A 21,759-nucleotide genomic window follows, 5' to 3' on the forward strand; every position below is an offset into this window, starting at 1 on the left:
TTTTGAATATATTTGCATATTTTTTGTTCAGTGGAAATCTTTCTGAACTGTGTTACCTATAGAGGAAGAATGTATTTTGTGGACCATCAGGTGGGCACACTGCTGCCGAAACCGAACACGCAGTGGCACAAGTACAAGCACACGCTTTTATTTTCCTTCTTTTTTCACTCGTGGGAAATGCCTTCCCCCGTTTCCCACAAGTACAGCACAGTTCACAAACACAGCACAACACAATACTCTTCTTCTCTCTCTTTTTCTTCCCTCTACTCCTCCTGGCAAACTTCGTCCACCTCCTGCCAACTCTGGCTCCATGAACGCAGTGAGGCAGCCTCTTTTATAGTGCATCCGGAATTTCTCCAGGTGCTCTCCGATCCTTTTCCACCACCAGTTCCGGGTGTGTGTGACGATGTGGGTTCTGGCTCCACACTCCCATTGCTGTTCAGGAGCCCTTCAACCCAACACCGTCGGTAATGTTACCGATGAGCTAGTCAGTGGAGGCAATAAACATCTGAGCAAGGGGATGGTTGAAAAAGTGCAACAGTGCTTTTATTTAAAACAGTCAACAAAATAAACAGTGTTCATAAAGTGCAGTTCTTTCTTTCAATAAATAAATAATCCATAAAACGTGGAGGTTAAAATCAAATAGAAAAAACACAGTCCTTTAAAACGAGGTAAAATGTTTCTTTGGGAGCAGTCTTTAAAACAAACAAACAACAAGCCCGGTGCATCATTTAACTTGCGACTCCCCTGCTTCTCCCTGTCCAGGCTTCGCAACAGGGGAGCCACTCCCATGCTGCAGCTGCCCTCTTCCCTTCACTCTCACACGAGACTGGAGACCTCCCGATCCCTGGCTTCAGTCTGGCACTCAACCCAGCCTCGGAGACTTGGATTCCCACAACGGCCAGGTCGCCCACGTTGGGGATTCCAGCACCAAGTCTCCCGACTTCCGCTGCCTTTCCGCTGCCTCTCTGCGGCCAGTCGCTTTCCATTGGTCACTCCAGCTACCTGATCGCACATCCAACTCAAACGCCTGGGTGTAGGCCCAACACCCCAGGCACCCGCAGCTGCCCATGAGCGCTCATTCACTCACTCGCCCGCTCGCTCTTCGCGGTTCTCTCTCTCTCTCACCGACCTGCTTCCTCTCCTGCTCTCGGTAACCTCCGTCCTCTTTCCTTTTGTTTTTTTCTGATCTCCCTTAACCGACTCGCGCTTCTTTTTTATAATGCGAGGGACCATAGAAGCTGTAACAAGTTAGCCACGGGAATAATCACGGATGTGGGCAGTTCCTCACCTGCGCACTTGGCGAGAAACGCCCACACCGCTGATCATCCCGCGGCTTGCCATGGCCCAACGCCCCCTCGTCAAGCCGCCGCAAGAGCGGTGATTATTTATTTAAAATAGGCCCTTACTGAGGACCCTGTGGACCTGCTATACCACAGTGTGGCAGAATTGCTGTATGGGCACCCGGAAGTCCTCCAGGTGCACCCAGATACTCTTCTGGCAGTACTTCCAGGTATGATGGAAGTGCTGTAGTCCAGGGCTCCGGAACTGTCCAGGCTCCCCCTGGTAGTGGCTATGGGCCCCAGCAACGTTGAGCTTCTAAGCTCCAAACCTGTGGTTCTAAGCTCCAAACCTGTGGCCCCAGTGTAAGCCAGGAAGGTTAAGCTCTTGTGTCTTGGGGAAGGTATTGCCCTGAATGTGTCCTCTCCCATGGTCCTTCCATCACAGGGGTGTCCCGGCTGGACAAGAGCCCCGGCTGTCTGTCACACTCTTTACATTATTATTTCTATTTTGGGAAATTATTTTTAATTTTTGTCATTTTTATGTGTCATTACAGAAGAATTGTGTCATAAGAACCACATGACACTGAATTGCTTATACTTGCATTTTCATTAAATAAACTGCACCATGTTTTTGTACAATGATTTTGTCTGTGTCTCTCTCACCCCGATCTGTTCGGTCCCAAATTACAAAATGAACACAGTGTTGGAGCCAAGTCTCATTAAACGGGGAATCAGAAACATATATCAACAGGGACAGGTGTTTAGGAATTGATGTGACGTAGATACACACAAATGCTGAGAGAAGAAGTGATTAGTCTCAACAGGCATTTCCCTTGCATTTAATATCAGAACATGCTGGCACACAGAAAAAAATTCACTCAACCCAATCAGATTTAGAAAATATATGGGCAAGATAAGAAATAGTATCAAAACCTGTAGATGTTGTGTCATGACAGGAGTATGTGGGATAATAAACCACCAATAAAAGAGCATATCGACTGATGCGTGCACAAAAAACATATGCAATGATAAATGAGTGCAGCTAGTAAGCCAGTGCTGTATGCTTTATTTGTTAAAATATATATATTTTTTACAATATAATTGAAATGTATCTGTATGTATACAAGACATATAATGTGAGGAGAAACACTCTACAAATAACACAAATGAATCACTTGTAAGTAAGCAGATGTTGTACCTGTGCTGTACAATTTTTTGCAACAAGTCTAAAAGCAGCCCTTGTCCTTTATGGGCGGTATTAATATTGCAGGCGACAAATAGGGTGGACATACAACATATTGATTAAAATGTAGTAGTGGGTGGTATGACCAAAAATCCATCAGGTTGAAATTAAAAATTTGGATGGTTTCAGTAGATACTTTCAAGATCCTTAAAATGGTAGGCTTACTTATTATACACATTTCACATACAAGTCCATATACGAAGAAATTAACTTTAAGATACTAATATACCAACAAAAAACATATTTCCAGTTTCCTTTTGGATGTGCAGTATTCTTAAAGATTTTGGCTCACTTATTCAATAATCGTTGTCATTCCTCCGTCGAATCGACAAGGACCATCTAGTCATCTGGTTAAGGGTTGGGTGGGTCTGGGTGGGTGCGTAGATGGCTTAGTCCGATACATGCTCGGAATAGTCTCTGGCAATGCGGACAGGGAATGGTCGCGGCAGATGATGGTCTAATGCTATTTTTTCTGACTTTTCTGAGTTGTTCAGCTGCCACGGTCCTGCTGGTTTCATAAGATTGAGCCCCCTTCTTGACAGCTGATCTCCATTTGGTTTTGTCCTGAGCTGTCTGTTCCCATTTAGTAGGATTGATGCTGAAGGCTTTCAGGGCTGTTTTGAGTGTGTCTTTATAGCGGTTACGTTGACCTCCTTGGGAGCGCTTGCCCTGCGTGAGTTCACCAAAGAACAGCTTTTTAGGAAGCAGATTGTCACCCATACAGGCTACATGTCCTGCCCTTCAGAGTTGAGACTGCATCAAGGTGGTAAAGACGCTGGGTAGGTCTGCTCTGGCAAGAACTTCCGGGTCAGGTACTTTGTCTTGCCACTTGATGCCGAGAAGCTTTCTGAGGCAGGTTATGTGAAAGTGATTTAATTTCTTGGCGTGACGCTGGTATACTGTCCACGTTTCACATCCGTACAGCAATGTTTCTTGTCTGATACCTCTCCTGTCCAACACTGTGCTGTGGGGTCTGCCAAATGTTGCATTCGCTTTTGCCAGTCTGGCATTCGTTTCGTCGTCCATAACAACAATTCTGGAAAGGGTGCTGCCCAAGTAAGTGAATTTGTCCACCACGTTTAGACGCTGCCTGCTGATGGTAATGGTGGGTTCCACGTAGGGTTCCCTGGGGGCTGGTTGATACATCACTTCAGTTTTCTTTGTGTTGATTGTGAGACCAAAGTTGTTGCAGGCCTCGGCAAAGATATCAACGCTGTGCTGCATGTCGGCTTCTGAGGCAGCGTTGAAGGTGCAGTCATCCGCGAACAGAAGCTTGTTGATGGTGTTACATTTGACGTTCTTTTTCGCTTGAAGCCTCTTAAGGTTAAAGAAAGATCCATCAGTACGGAAACGGATTGACAAGCCCGTAATGGAGTCCTTGAATGCGTCAGCCAGCATTGCAGAATACATGATACTGAAGAGTATGGGGACCAGGACACAGCCCTGCTTCACACTGTTTGTGACAGGGAATGCTTGAGATGACTGACCGTTGTACTGGATTCGGGCGAGCATGCCATCATGCAACTGTCGAATGATGGCAGTGAACTTGTCTGGGCATCCGTACTTCTTCATGATTTTCCACAGGCCATCTCTGCTGACCGTGTCAAAAGCCTTGGTCAGGTCAAGATATAGGTCCGTATTTTGTTCCTGGCATTTCTCTTGGTGCTGCCCAGCAGCAAACACCATGTCGTTAGTCAAACCTTCTTTGCGGAAACCGCACTGACTCTTGGGTAGGAGACCTTGCTCAAGATGTACATACAGGCGGATCAATAGGACACAGGCTAATATCTTGCCTGCGATGGACAGTAGTGATATTCCGCGGTGGTTATAGCAGGCCTGGCGGTTTCCTTTGTGTTTATACAGATGGATAATGGAAGCGTCTTTGAGGTCCTGTGGTACAATTTCGGTCTGCCAGATGATCTGGATTAGACACAACAGTTTATCTGTCAACACTGGTCCACCGTCTTTGTAGATTTCGACAGGAATCATATTGGAGCCAGGTGCTTTACCACTGGACAGCTGGCGGCTGGCTGTCTGTATCTCGTCCAACGTTGGAACAGCATCCAGTGCCTTGTTCGCTGGAACCTGGGGCAGTCTTTCAATGGATTCATCGTTGATGACGGAAGGCGTATTCAACACACTAGCAAAGTGTTCCACCCATCTTTCTAAGATTTTTTCCTTATCTGTGATGAGTGTAGAGCTGTCTGCACTGAGGACAGGGGAAGCTCCTGAGGTGGTAGAGCCATATATTTCTTTCAGGCTTCTGTAGAAGTTCTTCATGTCTTTCCTGTCTGCAAAGCCCTGAATCTCATCAGCTTTCGCACTCAGCCAGGAGTCTTGCTTCCGGCGCAGTTGCAGCTGGACATTGCTGTGGATGCTTCTCAGTGCGGCTTTCTTTGCTGTTGATGTTGGATCGTCATGTAGCGCCTTGTATGCCCGGTGTTTTTGCTGAAGTAGCAGTTGGATCGCTGTATTGTTTTCATCAAACCAGTTCTTGTGTTTCCTGGTATAGAGTCTGAGGTGCTCAGCGGGTGTGCTATACACCGTCTCACGAAGTGTAGTCCACACCGTCTCTGCGTCCTGGTTGTCCAGTGTGTTGGAAGCAAGGTGTTCATCCAGGGTGTCAACAAAGGTCTGTCTGACATCGGGGATCTTCAGCTTGCTGATGTTAAGGCATTTCGGAGCTTTAGTGGCTTGGGATCTTCTCTTAGGTTGGATGTGGATTTTCATCTTTGAGATGATGAGGCGGTGAACCATCCAGCATTCAGCTCCTTCACGTCCTGTCGGGCCTTGTTTCTGACAATGATGTAATCGATTAGATGCCAGTGTTTTGAGCGGGGGTGCATCCAGGATATCTTGTTGCTTGTGGGGAGGTTGAAGATTTTGTTTGTTATTAGAAGGCCATGTTTAACACAGGTCTGAAGGAGCAGCAGGCTGTTGCTGTTGCACTTTCCAACCCCATGCTTCCCCATCACACCTTCCCAGGGGGGGGTTATCTCTGCCGACACGTGCATTAAAGTCTCCAAGAATGATGAGTTTGTCAGCATTAGGAGTGGAGGAGATGGCGGTGTTCAGGTCTTTGTAAAACTTTTCTATAGTCTCTTCTGGGTTTGTCATGTTGGGTGCATATGTGCTGACAATGGTGGCAGCCTTCGTTCCATGGATGAGGGGGAGTTTCATCGTCATGACACGATCATTGATTCCTTTCGGGGAACTGGAGAGTTTGCTCGCAAGAGAGTTTTTGATAGCAAAGCTAACTCCAGCTTCTAGCCTTGAGTCGGGGTTGTGTCCGCTCCAGTAGAATGAGTAACCAGCAAGACTTTCTGTAAGTTCTCCTTCACCAGAGAGTCTGGTTTCACTGAGAGCAGCGATGTCTATGTTGTATCTGGCAAGTTCGTGGGCAATGAGTGCCGTGCGTCGTTGGGGTCGACAGGGTTATCCCTGTCAAGCAGGGTGCGGATGTTCCATGTGGCAAGTTTTAATGAAATAGATTTTGTTTTTAAATTTCGACCGTATAGTTGGGTCCCCACCAACCGTGGCTAGCCGGCCAGGGTGGAAAGGAGCAGGCAATGTTTGGGGCACCTTTTCTAGCCCCTTCCTCATACATGGAGGTGAGCAGTGCTGTCCTGAATAGGGCTGCTCAGACACTCAGGTGGCTGCCGAACTCCACTTCTGCTCCGGTAAGTGAAGAGCGACCCTATGTGCAGGCTTGCGGCTACGACTCCCAGTGCACCACACTTGTCGCTTCGTCGCTAACCCGTCGCCACAGGGCTTGAAGATGATGTGAGACTGATGACTGATGACTTGCGCGGCTGACTTTGTTTATAGTGAGGAAGAGTTGCACAGCGTCGACCTCACTCTCTCGTCCGGAACCACCTGTGTCCAGTGGCAAGACCTAAGTCATGACGACCGGAGATGGGTACGGATGGAGTGGATGACCAAGAGGTTCTACGTGCCTCATCTTGTTCTGTGCACTCCACGGTGCATTGCTGTAATCACCTTCACCTCCGTTGGACCTAAATGGTCTCTTCCGCAAGTTCCGCCGACATCCAGACTTCGCATGCGTAGGTAGGCAAACCTAAGCAGACCTAGTTCACCGAGGGTTTGGGCCCATCGGCTACCCTCACCTGGTTTAGCCGTCCAGTGGAAGACGTTGTCCGGGGTATGGCCGCTCTTGCATGCTAACAGCTACAGGGAGCCACAGGTGAGAGCTGAGTGACAGGTGAGGACCAAAGCGGACGAACTGCTCCAGGGAGCACCACGTGTTCCCCCATCTGAGGTACTACCTCTTCCTGTACACTCCATATACCCCATTCAATAGTACAAATAAGGGAATATGCAAAGACATTACATTTAAGACATTAAATATTCTATAACATGCTCTAAGTTTAAAAGTGTTCACAAGCTCTTCAAAAGCAGCAGAAATGTCATTACACAGCACAAATTTTAAAGCTAGTGACATTTTACCATGCAAGGAATTTGCTGTTTTTTCATGTCAACTAAACAAAATTCAAGTGTTTTATCCACAGCAATTGTACAAGATGAAAGTGCCAGTTAGCTTTGCTTATTCATTGCTGTGCACATTTGGTGGCGTAGTGGTAGCACTGCTGCCTCACAGTAAGGAGACCTGGGTTCACTTCCTGGGTCCTCCCTGGAGTTTGCATGTTCTCCCCATGACTGCGTGGGTTTCCTTCCACAGTCCAAAGACATGCTGGTTAGGTGCATTGGTGATCCTAAATTGTTCGTGTGGGTGTGTGCCCTGTGGTAGGCTGGCACCCTGCCTGGGATTTGTTCCTGGCTGTGACTGGCTCCAACAGACCCCTGTGTTAGGATATAGCGGGTTGGAGAATGGCTAACTGACTGATCAAATTTATCATGCTGTTTAGTCAGCGTACTATTGTTGAGCATTATACAGTATATACAGTTTATATTGGAAAAGGAAAATGCATATATAAAACCAAAGCCAAGCTAAAGCCAATTTAAGGGTGGCTGATAAGGTTCACAATAAGTTGACCTTTTGGCAACATACATTTTAGTTACTCCAAGATTAATGATTCACCACAAACAGCAATGTCAGGTCCCATCTCTCAGGTTAAGTATGTGTTTAAGGTTTAATTTACTCAGTTCTGATCATTTTCCACTACCTAGAAATATACATTTTGAATTACTTTGTTTATATTTTATGTTGAGGGCGGCACGGTGGCGCTGCTGCCTCGCAGTTAGGAGACCTGGGTTCGCTTCCCGGGTCCTCCCTGCGTGGAGTTTGCATGTTCTCCCGTGTCTGCGTGGGTTTCCTCCGGGCACTCCGGTTTCCTCCCACAATCCAAAGACATGCAGGTTAGGTGGATTGGCGATTTTCTAAATTGGCCCTAGTGTGTGCTTGGTGTGTGGGTTTGTGTGTGTCCTGCGGTGGGTTGGCACCCTGCCCGGGATTGGTTCCTGCCTTGTGCCCTGTGTTGGCTGGGATTGGCTCCAGCAGACCCCCGTGACCCTGTGTTCGGATTCAGCGGGTTAGAAAATGGATGGATGGATGGATATTTTATCTTATGCCAAATGATGGTGGTTTTGCCTGACTTTATTAAATTACACCATGATGTCCTGTTTTACTATAGGTATGCTCACACATGCTTTCACTACAACCATTTTTATTCAAGCATGATAGGAACATAAGCCTGTCCATTTAATGTCTTTTATCTATACAACTAATTGTATGCCTTAATCATTCTTCTACTTAAATTTATTTTAATGTAGCAAATCTCACCATTTTGTAAAGTGTCAAATTAACCTCATGTTAAAGCAGCTAATATAACTTGTAGTACTTTAGATTCAGCAGCAGTGTTTTTAGATGTACCATAATCTACTAATATGGAAAGGATAAGGGTTAACCGGAAGCTTAAAGACTTTTAACCATAATAAATAAATAATAATTAAATAAATCTTTCCTTTCCTAAAACCTTAGTCATTTCACCCTTTATAATGAACATGAGGCTTCACTGAAATAATCTTTTTCCATTTGCCACTTTATGCATGAGGTCTATACATTTTATATTTACAGCACATAAGCTCAGTATTAAAAAAAACCTTGTTTATAATAATATAAAAATCACCTAAAAACATGAAAGAAAATATAGAGTACTCTCTGAAATGTCTTAAATATCTTTTGAAAACATTATTGAAAGACATGATTATCATAATCTTTGATGCTGTTTTACTGCAGCTGATAGGATGTATACGCTTACATCTTTAATTTAATGCATTTTATTTTATAATCTGTTACATAAAGCATGAGTAAAAGAACAGTACGTACATATGTATCAATATTTTTGTTTGTTTCTTTACGGATACAATTTTCTTCATGTTTCTCCTTTGATTTTAATTCCTTTGTATGATTAGCATTAGCAATTAATTACATCAGTGTTAATTTGCAAATAATTACTTTACGTCAACTTTTGTGGTGTTATTTAGTTTTTGCATTGAAAAAAGCAGAAAAAAAATCTTTTCTTGTTTGAAGCAAAATGAACTGAAGGCTCAGCACTTAACACACAACTCTACGCCTCCCACAGTGTCTTAACTTAGTTACACTGACTAATACAAAAATGCAATTTCATTGTTATTCTTTGTTTGCAGTTGACGAGTCATAATAAAATGAAATAAGGAAGATGCTTAATAATACTGCTGTTAAAAATAACAGGACAACTGCCATGCTACAAAACTTCACATACTGTATCTTATCTGTCTCTGTTGTTTCAATCAATCATTATGCTCATAACTTTGTTACCTGCATTCTTCATTTTTATATAGGTAAATATAAGAAGTGGAAGCTTTTTACTATAATCAAATGTTTACTGGCTGGAGACAAACACACTAATGCATAAATTCATGAAAAATGCCTTGCCTAATTATACCAAAGTTGCCAATCATGAACTGCAAAAGAGGGGTGTAAGGGAGGTCATACTCCACCATTTATTTTAGTACCTTGATTTTTGGATGAGAGCGTTTGTACTGAAGAAGAATGAGTAGTTCAATGCTTTTAGAGAAATTATTAATTTTAGCATGATTTTATAGTAGAGTTGCCTTTTTTAGTTAATTCTTCCAAAAACATTGAGCACAATATAAGATAGTATGGCATTGTCAAATTTTCTTAATCCGATTCAGGACCACCAGAGTCCTGAGCCAAATAAAAGGAAAACAAAGATGAAACCCAACGCAGATGTGCACCAGTTTATCAGAGTGCTTTTTCATATTCAGACCTATACTCACACAGCAATTACCTGCACTGCCTGTTAAACTAAAAGGTATGTCTTCAGTGATTTGCAAGTAGAGAAAACATACAAACACAGAAGAATAGGCAAACCCCACAAAATACAGAATTTGGGCAAGGAATAAAAATTCAATGGCACTGTATCTGTGAGTAAAAAAAGTAAAATGTGTAGATTATTTTCCCTATATACACATGATTTGTGTGTATGGGCATGGTTCATAATAATGGAGATAGTGCCTAAATCTATTTCTACAAAAATATGTATTATTAATTAAAATATATAATAACAAAAAACATCTATTTTCTGCTAGCAGTATTCCTTCCTTAAAACATCTTGTTGTTGTACAAACTGGCTGGATTTTTCCCGAGTAGGACCCTGAGAACTTGGATATTCGCCCTTCGTTTCACTGTCTGTTTTGTTTCGTAGATGTACTTATACTGTGCCACTTTTTATGAGGCTTATGCATATTACAGTGAATTAAGACTAAGCATCTGCCTTTAGGCTATTTTAGCTTTTGGCCTTCTGTAAGCAAGCTGATGTTTTGTCATGCATAATGTTTGCTTTACATCACATTACATGGATATCAGTAAGTCACAGAGAAAGGCAATGTGGGCACAGTCTTTCCTATTTTTTTGTCTATGCTACAAAAGCAAATGTAGACTCCCCACAATAAACCTTCTGAAGGAAATGTTTTATCTTTTTTTGACAGGCTAACATACCATACAATGCCATCATCCTGAGAAGGGACACTTGGGTTGGAGTCTATCCCAGCAAATATAGCTTGCAAGACAGGAACAATCTTTGGACAAGGCGCCATTTATCACAGGGTGAACACACTCCCACACACATACACTATGGCCAGTTTAGTGTTGGTAATCCACCTAACCTGCATTTCTTTAGGAGGAAACTGGAGCGCCTTGAGGAAATGCATGCAGACACAGTGAGAACATGCAAACTCAACGCAGGAGGGCTGGGACGAGAACTTTGATCTCCTTGCTGCGCTGCAGCCTCAATACCACTTCACCACTATGCTGACAGGCTAACATATAAGATCTTGTGTAGTTAAGGCAAAATCATTGTTTTGTGCATCACACTAACTTATTCCTAGTAAATACTTAACAATTTCCACACATTTAGAGATGACATTAACCAAGTGTCTACATATAGAAGCTTGTAAAACCTACTGTACAAGTGCCTGCTTAAGGCATCTACATTCTTATAAGAGAACCATTCACCAGGTTTCAGGATACATGGTTTATGTTTGCAGTATATTAAAGCTGCTGTCCATGTAAACTCAACACCAGCATAAACCTTAACCCAATTGCAAATATACAAATCCAGTGATTTAAATGAAAATCAAAGACAAATTGTCAACTAATATATTATGTTTATGGTATTGAAAAAATGCTCTAAACATTTTAGAAGTAATATATATAAATACATATGCACTCAAAATTTTCATTAAGCTGTAAAGGCTGAAGTCATTGTGCAATAGCTAAGTCATCTTTTTTTTAACTTTTTTGTTAAATACTTTTTTCACTTCACATTCAAGGGAAACCTGCAAGGATGTTAAGGATAGAGTTACCAGGCAAGAGGAAAAGAGGAAGGCCTAAGAGAAGGTTTATGGATGCGGCGATAAAGGACTTGCAGGTGATGGGTGTGACAGAGCAGAAGACAGGAAGATATGGAACAAGATGATCCGCTGTGGCAACCCCTAATGGGAGCAACCAAATGAAGAAGATTCAAGGGAAACCTGCTGTATCTTAAATTGGTATAGAATGGTCTATACAGTACTTCCATGTAAATTTCACTTTAGTTATTTAAAAGGAAATTGCATAATGAATGATTTTACAATACAATTGATTCTACTATACAATAATAAACAATAGAGTACAATATCATATATTTATTATGTACACAAGTTATGCAAAGTAAAATGAACATGAATTTGAAACTAAACACATTGGGTCAAATGAAGTAAACAAGCAGCATAGATAGATCTTTCTTCACTTTGAGTTTGTGTGCTACCTATACTTCCTTAGAAGTATGGCGTCCTTCAACATCTGCAATAAGATGCTGCAGATGTTCTATCAGATGGTTGTGGCGAGCACCCTCTTCTATGCGGTGGTGTGCTGGGGAGGCAACATAAAGAAGAGGGATGCCTCACGCCTGGACAAACTGGTAAGGAAGGCAGGCTCTATTGTAAGCACAGAGCTGGACAGTTTGACATCCGTGGCAGAGCGACGGACACTGAGCAAGCTCCTGTCAATAATAGAAAATCCAGTGCATCCACTAAACAGTATCATCTCCAGACAGAGGAGCAGCTTCAGCGACACTGTCCTGCTCCACTGACAGACAGGAGATCCTTCCTCCCCCACACTATGCGACTCTTCAATTCCACCCCATGGGGTGAAGGGGAACGTTAACATTATAACATTATACAAAGTTATTGTCTGTTATATCTGCCTTGCACTCTCCACCTTACATTTTATTAACTTGCACTGCATTTTTATCACTCTTTAATTAATATTGTTTTATTAGTATACTGCTGGAGTATGTGAATTTCCCCTTGGGGATTAATAAAGTATCTATCTATCTATCTATCTATCTATCTATCTATCTATCTATCTATCTATCTATCTATCTATCTAACTTGTGTGCATGTGTGTGTTCCTCCGTGTGTGTGCATGTATGTATCTAAAACTAAATCTAACTACTTATGGAAAATTTTTAAAAATCAGTAGGTCTGGTCCTATGAATAAATGAAACAGACTTCAAAAGTCCCGGTTAAATTAAACAACTTTTGCAGAAGTTATTGTTTAACATATGTCAAACCATTTTTGAAGGATATAGGGATAAGTACTGGACCAGAAGCACTGGGCTTGAAACCAAACATGAGGCAACTTTCTCAAAAAAGATGAGTTCATTTTTATTTGTATTGTTGTACATAGGTTTCCACAGATACACAAACAGACACCATGGTAAAATCAACTTTTCTTAACATTTTGATTGTCACAGAACCAGAATCTGAACTTAACTAGATAGTGAATTTTGACCCCATAATCCAGCTTCCAGTTAAAAATCACCAATTCTAATTGCTGGTAAAGTCAGCTGATGCACAACTACTCTATTGTGGTAGTATCAGTACAATTCTAACATTTATTTTTACTGTCTAAAAGCACAGTTTTTTTTATAATTACATTTACATAATTTTAATTATAGCAGTAAACGGTGCACTGCACGATAAAGTGCAGTGAATACACTTGACGTGAGCATTCATAGTCTTCATACTTTTTCTCTGTATGTTTAGCATTCGTTTGCTCAGAGGTTAATGCGCTTGCTGCTTCCTGACCAGCTCTGCTTTTCTCCACCCTAGTGGCCCACTTCTTCTCTTCTTTCATTGGCATCTTTTTGCATTAAAACTGATTAAATCAGTGTTTGTGTTGCAATTAGTTTGTATTAGTATGTTTTCCTTATTTTTTCACTTAAGCCTGCACTTACATCTTCAATCTGCCACAAGAATGATTTAAAATATGAAGAGGTAGGGGAAGTGACATCGAAGGTGGTAGAAATGAGAACAGGCGCCGCACAACCGCCCTGCTAGCCACTGCCGAGAGTTGATTCTACAATAAAATAGAATAAAAATAAAAAGAGGAATAACCTTAGAGGTCAATCATCACCACAAAAGTGGATAGTAGACGTCGCTTAGTATATGTGTACCAAATTTCAGGTCATTAGGTCAAACGGTTTATGAGGTACAGGTGATTTAAAATCCTGGACAGAAAAACGGACAGCCACGGTAGCGTATTATATAAGAAGATAAACAGCACAGCAAATCTTTAGGAGAATAAAATATAAAGGTAATTATTTGCCCAGAGAGATTTTGACTTTAAACTTTTTAAAGTTAAAGAAGGGATTAAATGCAATCTCTTCATTGTCTTTACAAAAAGTGTACAAGTACATTAATAGTCAAAATTATGCTTGTGCAATCCTAATTTTCTGCCCCTATGTAACTCTTAACCACATTCAAAAGGCAAAAGTCTAAATTATCATGGCACTAAACTCCTTCACAAATCAGAAGTAATTGAAAACCTTGAAATTGTAAAACATGTTATATATTCTGCACTAAAGTGTAGAATTATTTGATAGACTTCACTGACTTGTAAATTTTTTTTTTTAATCTTCAGGCGACACTGAGAAATAAAGCCAGTGTATTATAAGCCAAACAGTTTTCAATTAAGGTCTTCTGGTTTAAATAGCTTTCTATTCAATTTGAAATCAAAGTCCTTTATAAAGCAGATGCTGATGAACTTTGAAGGACCATGTGTATGCTGTTGGTTTCAGATGTTCCAAAATATATTACAATTTGGCTCTCTCACTTTCACAATAAACAAGACACACTTCAGTCAATAATATAATCAAAACTACATTACAAACATGTATATTTCAAAATTGAATAAAATTAAGTCAAGCCTTAACACCTTTAATCCCCACCCAGTTTAGAGAGCTATGTGAAAAGAATGCCAAATATGATATAGTTCATCTAGTATACTAAGACATCAATTAGGTTAAGCAGAAGCCTCGCATATTTTATTTCAAGTGAATTCTTCACAAATTTTGAAAAAGCTTTGGAACGATCCTTACAGAGATTTTTTTTTCAATTTTAGATCATAACTTTGATTAACTTAGGTTTGAAGAAGATTTTCTTTTGTGGGGATTTTACAGCATTTTGGATTTTGGAACACCTAGGTCCAGTACACACAGAGTATTGTACTTCAGAATTTTCCATTTAATTATTTTTTGAAAACAGCCTAACCGTCATTACACTATGATGTGTTTAAAAAAGTGTTATAATACTCATTTAATATATTATTTACTTATTTGTTTACTAAGTTTAGCTCAAACTACACTGTCAATTTCCACTAATTCACTTTCCTTTAGTCTAACTGAGAATGTCATAATGTATTTCTCTTAATGAGAGTACTTTTGATCTATCACACATTTTGTTACTTGAAGTATTCAGTCTTTATGAAACTGACTGAAGTTAGTTTTCAAAATAAAAAATAGGCTTATTGGTTAATGAAAAATTTCTTATCAGAATTATGAACCATGACTGTAAAAATGTCCTAATACAATGCATCGAAAAAGTGTTGATTTCTCTGATATCACCTAATAATGCAAATTATTGAGAGTGAATGTTTTTCACAGCTTCAGCCAAAATCTAATTATCAGATAAATGACACTTGAATGTACAAATAACACATTTCTAAAACATATTTATTTATCAAATTACCAAAGTTGTCCAACACCAAATGTTACTTTGTGAAAAAATTGCTCCCTAGTTAAATTAATCAATTTGAGTGAATAGTTAGAGTGAGCTAATTGGTACCCAGCCAGCCCTGCCTAATATTAAACTTGCCTATTTTGACTCTTATCTTCAGAGTGAAGTTGCCAGCAGAAGTATTCAACAAGCACATAATACTATGATCAAAGGAAATTCCTGAAGAGATTGGAAGTATGGAAATGGCCACAAACCAAATGACAATGACAGAAATTACATTCAAGCTGTGATTTTCTGCAAGAGTGGCTGACCTGCCAAAATTGCTCCAAGACCCAGTACAAAATATTCAGAAAGTCAGACTGTCCAAAGAACTGCATGCTTCTCTTGCCCCAGTAAAGGTCTGTGTTCATAACTCTACAATCAGAAAAATGCTAGGCAAAAATATCGATATAAAATTTATTAATATAGCACGTTTAAAAAAAGCAATAGCTGACCAAAGTTATTTTCAACCAGGAATAATACAGTACAAAAGAGAATCAGTAATAAGACAATAAAATAGGCAGACACAGTAAGTATTTAGTAAATAAATACACCAAAATAAACACTCACATACAAGTTTAAAAAACTAAGTCAAATAGATGGCCTTTCAGGTGGGATTTAAAAGTGACCAAAGTTGGTGCTGACCTAATATAAAAAGTAGAATATTTTAAAGCTTAGAGTTAGCTACTGCAAAAGCACAATCTCCTCTAAGCTTAAGTCTAGATCTTGGCACAACCAATAACTTTTGGTGAGAGGACCTCAGTGATTGCGAAGGAGAGTGAGTGTATAAGAAATCAGTAAGATAAAAGGGGGAAAAACATTCATGGACTTAAAACAAACAGTAAAATTTTAAACTTAATCCTGTAAAGAACAGGAAGCAAGTGAAGAAAAGCTAAGACTGGGGTGATGTGATTCTGTGTTCATGTTCATGTTCACCTGTTAGAAGCCTGGCACAAGTGTTCTGGACGAGCTGAAGACAATCAAGGAATGACTGATTATCTCAAGTTTATAATGAGTTGTCAAGCCGAGAAGAATTAATGAATGAATGTTTAAAAATCATGTAATGAAAGAAAGGGCTTGACCTTAGCCAATACCCTGAGCTAATCGAAGCAGGCTTTAAAAATTGAGTTAATTTGTTTATCAAATTTGAATACATTATCAAAAATCACACCAAGATTTTTTGCAGAGGGTTGCGAAGTAAGGTCAGAAAGTCCAAAACACACAATCTCTGTTTTTTGTCATTTAGACCAAGAAGATTTAGTGATATCCATGTTTTAATGTATTTCAGAATTCCAATAAAGGTTTAAGAGAATTTGATCTGTTTGATCTGGATAGTATATCTGTGTATCATCTGCACAGCAATGGAAAGAAATATTGTGTCTTTTAAAAATGGAATCAAAGGGCAACATGTACAGTGAAAAGAGAATAGGCCCCAGAATAGATCCTTGAAGGACCCCACAGATGATAAGGGCCGAAGATGAGAAGAAGCTGCCCAAGGTGACTGAAAAGCTTCTGCCTGTGAGGTATGACCTGAACCATTTCAAAGCAGTTCCTTGTATATACCCACATACTGCTTAAGACGGGCGATAAGGATGTCATGGTCATCTGTATCAAATGCTACAGTTAGATCTAACAGCACGAAGACAACAGTATCCCCAGAGTCACTTATTAAAAAGAGATTGTTTAGAACCCATGAACGTGCAGACTGTGCTGTGGGGTGTCTTAAAACCAGACTGAAAAACTTGAAAAAAGTTTGAAGCAGTAGAAAGACAACCTTCTTCAGAACTTAAGAAAGGAAAGGCAACTTCGAGATGGGTCTGAAGTTTGACACATCTGTAGAGTCTAGATTTTTTTTATTTTTATTAAAGGCTGCACTGCAACATGTTTAAAATAGGTTGGGGCTGAATCAATATCAAGACAACTGTTTATAATGTGTAAAATGCTAGACCGATCACTTCAAAAACATCTTTAAGTAGGCAAGTGGGAACAATATCTAGCGGACAAGTTTTGGCAGGTGACTTCTGCCAAAAAAAGAGAGAGACATAGACCCAAACTGATGAAAAACAGCTATACATGCCGGAGGGACAGACAGGTCATCAACAGAGGATGTAATGTGGGATCTAATGTTAGCAGTTTATTGAAGAAGAATTGGAGAAAATCCTTGCAGACTGTTGGTGTAATGTCAGGCCATGTAGGAAAAGAGAAGTGAAGAATAGTGTTAATAGTATTAAATAACACTCGAGATCTAAGACAATTATATGAAATGATATCTGAAAAATACTTTATCCTAGCAGAATTTACAGTTTTCTGATCATTAGACAAATGGTCTTTTAAATTAATCGAAGGACACGTGAAGCTTATCTTAATCCCACTTTCACTCTGCTTACCTACATGCCCGGTTCATGGTACGAGTGCCATCATTTAATCATGGCTCAAGTTTAGGTTTTGAGCACTTGACTTTAAACGGAGCAACAGAGTCTAGAGTTCATTATATGAGAGCAGTGAATCTCACTACCAGTGTTGACTATTTGACAAGGTAACAAAGTCTCAGTTATAACAGGCATGTGTTCAGTTACGCAAGCATCACCAATTTCAGTGCTACAGACAGATAAACCATATGATAAAATAAGGTCCAATGCATGTCCATGCTCATGGGTTGAGCTTCTCACAGACTGAAGATTTAAAGATTAAAAATCTTAAATTAAAATTAAATTAAAATCCCCAAGAATTAAAAGTCTGTCATAATTTGGTGTAACTCCTGCCAGAAATTCAGAGAACTCACATATAAAATCCTTGTTAAATTCTGGAGGCCAGTACACCACTGCACACAACACAGGACAAGAACAGTCCATTTCAAACTGTAGCTGGAGTAACTGTCAGTTTTCAATTTGTGACAGTAATATTGGCTTTTAAGTATTGTCGCTAATCCACCCCATGACCAGCAGACCTTGGGGAACTAGAAAACTTACAGTCAGTGTGTACTAATTCTATGTGAATACTAATTATTATGTGAATTTCCTCTTGGGATTAATAAAGTATCTATCTATCTATCTAATTCAGTGAAATGGGTTAACTCAATGACAGTTATCCATGTTTCAGTCACATATTAAAAATCCAAGTCTTTGTGAGGTGAAGAAATCATTTAAATTAAACCTTTTGTTAGCTAGGGATCTAGCATTTACCAGAGACATTTTCAATTGAGTCAATTCACCATTTCAGAAGACGAAGGTACCCAAAATCCACTCCACCCCGTGGAGGTGGGCCGAATGCCAGTAGAGGAGCTGATCATGGCAGCTTGAAACAACAGGCCAGATCCATTTATACATAGGTTCCAGAAGGCACCAAGTTACCTGAAGAAGGGGCCTAAGCTTCCTTGAAAGCTTGCATATTGAAATCTGTTCAGTTAGCCAATAAAAGGTGTATTTTGTCCTGACTTCTCATTACATTGTATAGCAGAAGTATGTAGCACAGATGAATAGCCATTTTAAATCATGTCTTCAGTGATCTAGATTCAGTTCTCTTTGCTATGCCTATATGTTGTGCCTAGTTTTCTCTAGGTACTTCAGTGTCTTCCCACATTCTTAAGACATGAATTTTACTTAATTGCATGTTAATCAATCAGTGGTTCAGCTTTCAGTGTGACTGTGGATTTGTGCCCAAGTATGCCTAGCAATAAACTAATGTCCCGGAATTCATCCAGGCTGCTGCACTTTAATTGTTTTCTTTCTGCACTCCAATTTTATATAAATTTAAGTGAGCATTAAGACATGGTGAGTTCCTTTTGTACTGACCTGTTTTTTAAGAGGTGTTACTTCATCTAAAATCTTTTCGATTAGATTAGGCAGGTTTAAGTAAGTTAAAGTATGTGGATGAATGGAATGTAAAATGTCCCATTGAATAACCTACGTTAAGATGGTCATGTCTTAGTATGAAAGTGTTCTGAGCAGATCAAATTAAAATTCCATCTCCTAGAGCTTGCACACAATTAAAATCCAACCCAAAATGACTTTAAAGCAGCAAAGTTTTGTTGAAAACTCCCCACTGGTCAAGTAAAACAAGATCTTTACACATCGGAATAAAACTTAAAACCTAATGTTTGTTACTTGATTGTAGCAGTGTATTCTGTAGTTTACATTCATATCTGCTGATTGAAAGTCTGATAGAACTTAGGATTCATTAAAAACATATTCTGTGCTTGTAATGTATAATTTTCTTGTAAATCGCAACAAGCATTTAAAAACCATAAACATAGTAGCTCTGCAACATTTTGTACTCTCCCTATAAATTACCTTAATTATATACATTGATGATACTGCACTGGTGAGTTTTTAAAATATGAATCTTAATCTAAGACATATTTCAACAGTGAGACATCCAATTTCATTAAATAGCACTCTGATAATTTTGTTGAGGTAAACATAAAACAGCTTAGAAGAAAAAAAGGCAGTAGTTTACCTACTCAAAATAAATGGAGACTTGCATCCTAGAGATGTTTTGGAGACAAGGATAAAGATAAATTAAACTTTCTGATTACGCCTTGACTACAATTAGGAAAATTCTGCCTAAATTATTTTATATAAAATAATGTCTAATTGCTGTATTTTTCTGTTTTTCTGTATCCAGTATGAGTTTTGTCTACTGTTCTGACTTTGGATCTGATGTGTTGTTTGAAAAAATACATGCTAAAGAAAAATTGAACTAACTAAGCCATTGGTGTTGCTCAAAATAATTATAATGTTATGTAGGGTATTTCCAGGAAGCAGTTGAAGAACAGGAGTTTTGCAGCTTCAGCTTTAAAGTGTCATGCCTCTTCAAAGCTAAAGAAAGTCCATTCCACTTTTACTTGTTTGCATTAACCATTTTCCTTAACCAGATGAATCTCAAAGTGTAAGGGACTGTTCTCAGTGCTAATGGACCACTTGTGGACACCTGGGATGCCAGCAGCATGGATAAAGGCAGAATCATGAATTAGTTAATAGCTAACTGGTAAACGGGCAAGGCAAAATTGGGAGCAAAGGTGCCATTTAATAATAAAGTAAAAAGGTGAAGGGAGAATTCAAAAACGAAAACTAAAGAAATACTGGAACTAAAAAATAGAGGAATAAATGACAGTATTAAAATCCAAGTGAAAGATAAGGCTCACTAAAATGCCAAGCTGAATTAATATCGTTAATATAGCCATGCCACATGAGATGCTGATAGGAACAAAATGAGAGATTGATGGAGAACACATGCTAAACTACAGCATGTTTATTTAGCCAAGGCTGGACATTTTTGAAGGTTTGACTGGTTGACTGAGCTCTCTGAATTTGTAAGAGTCAAAATACTAAGTAATTTAGGTCATGAGATCCTGTTTTGTACATAGAGAAAAGGGTATACCCATACAAAATACAATATTAAAGAGTTCATAACCCTTTCTCTGCAGATCAACATAAAAATTGACCATTAGTGTTTAGTGATGCTCTTGTAGTTCATAGCCAAACGAACTTATATGTGAGAGACAGACAAAGACAAAAATGATGATGTAAAAACAGTATATCTGTTTATTCCAACAAGGACCGGTATAACACAGTCCTGTGTCATGCAATTAGCAAAGCAGGGTTTAAAGCAATGACACAATTAAAAATGCAAAAAATCGGTTAAGCAAGAGAATATATATTAACAGTGGTTTCAAAAACATGCAGCGAAGAAAGAAAAATAAAAAACAAATGGTCTTCTTCCTCCATAAATGATCACCGTTCAGGAAGGTTAATCCACACAGTAAATGAAAAAGAATAACATATAAGCCAAAACAAAAAAGATGCAAAATAGAAGCACCACCAAAACCCAGGCACCTCTATTGGCTCCAATGACTTGGGGATTAATATATCTACAGTATATACACAGCATAAACTCTTCACTACTTACAAAAGTCGTTCAGCAGATTTGACATCAAATTCTTATTGATCAAAAGAAAACATACCTCTTTCGTTGCTCACTCGTTTTATACACAAGCAGGTTTTGCACTGACCAATCCCAGCCTATGACAGCTAACATCAGTCAATTGCTGAAGATGTAGAGATGCTCACCTTGCAATGTTCTCCAAGCAGATGATTCTATCTTTACATTCATTCATATGTGCATGGCAGCATGCGTGTTAGTGAGTTGGTTCTTTATACTTTCAAGGTAGTACCTTTACAACTCTTATACAGGATCCTTTTTCCATATATATGATATTTATATGCAAACAACTAAACTACACTCCCCTCTTTCCAATAGCAGTAGGAGACTGCTGAAACATCAGTTCTTTGATCTTTGAGGTGTCTGCCTGCTTGTAGGCCTCCAAGCCATGCATGCATCCGAAGAGAAACGCCCAACAAAGTGTATACCAGCACTATTATAATGCAGGTCCTTGATGGAGCACTAGTTTGTTAAACTTTAAGTAAATACAATGCTATCTACTTATAATAAAAAACAGGCTACAAACAGTTATAATTCTTAAAATAAACTGATACGTGACATAGCCTGTCATTTTGAAAATCTTATAACAACGAGCAAATAAACAATCTGCTGGCCCACAGTGGAATTCTTGCCCTTTTCATGTTTGATTAATCATCTGTCTTGCCATTTGAATTATCCATTTCCAAACACTGTTTTTGAAACCGTGATTCT

Source organism: Polypterus senegalus, chromosome 13 (genome assembly GCF_016835505.1).
Source record: "Polypterus senegalus isolate Bchr_013 chromosome 13, ASM1683550v1, whole genome shotgun sequence".
Classification (NCBI taxonomy): domain Eukaryota; kingdom Metazoa; phylum Chordata; class Cladistia; order Polypteriformes; family Polypteridae; genus Polypterus; species Polypterus senegalus.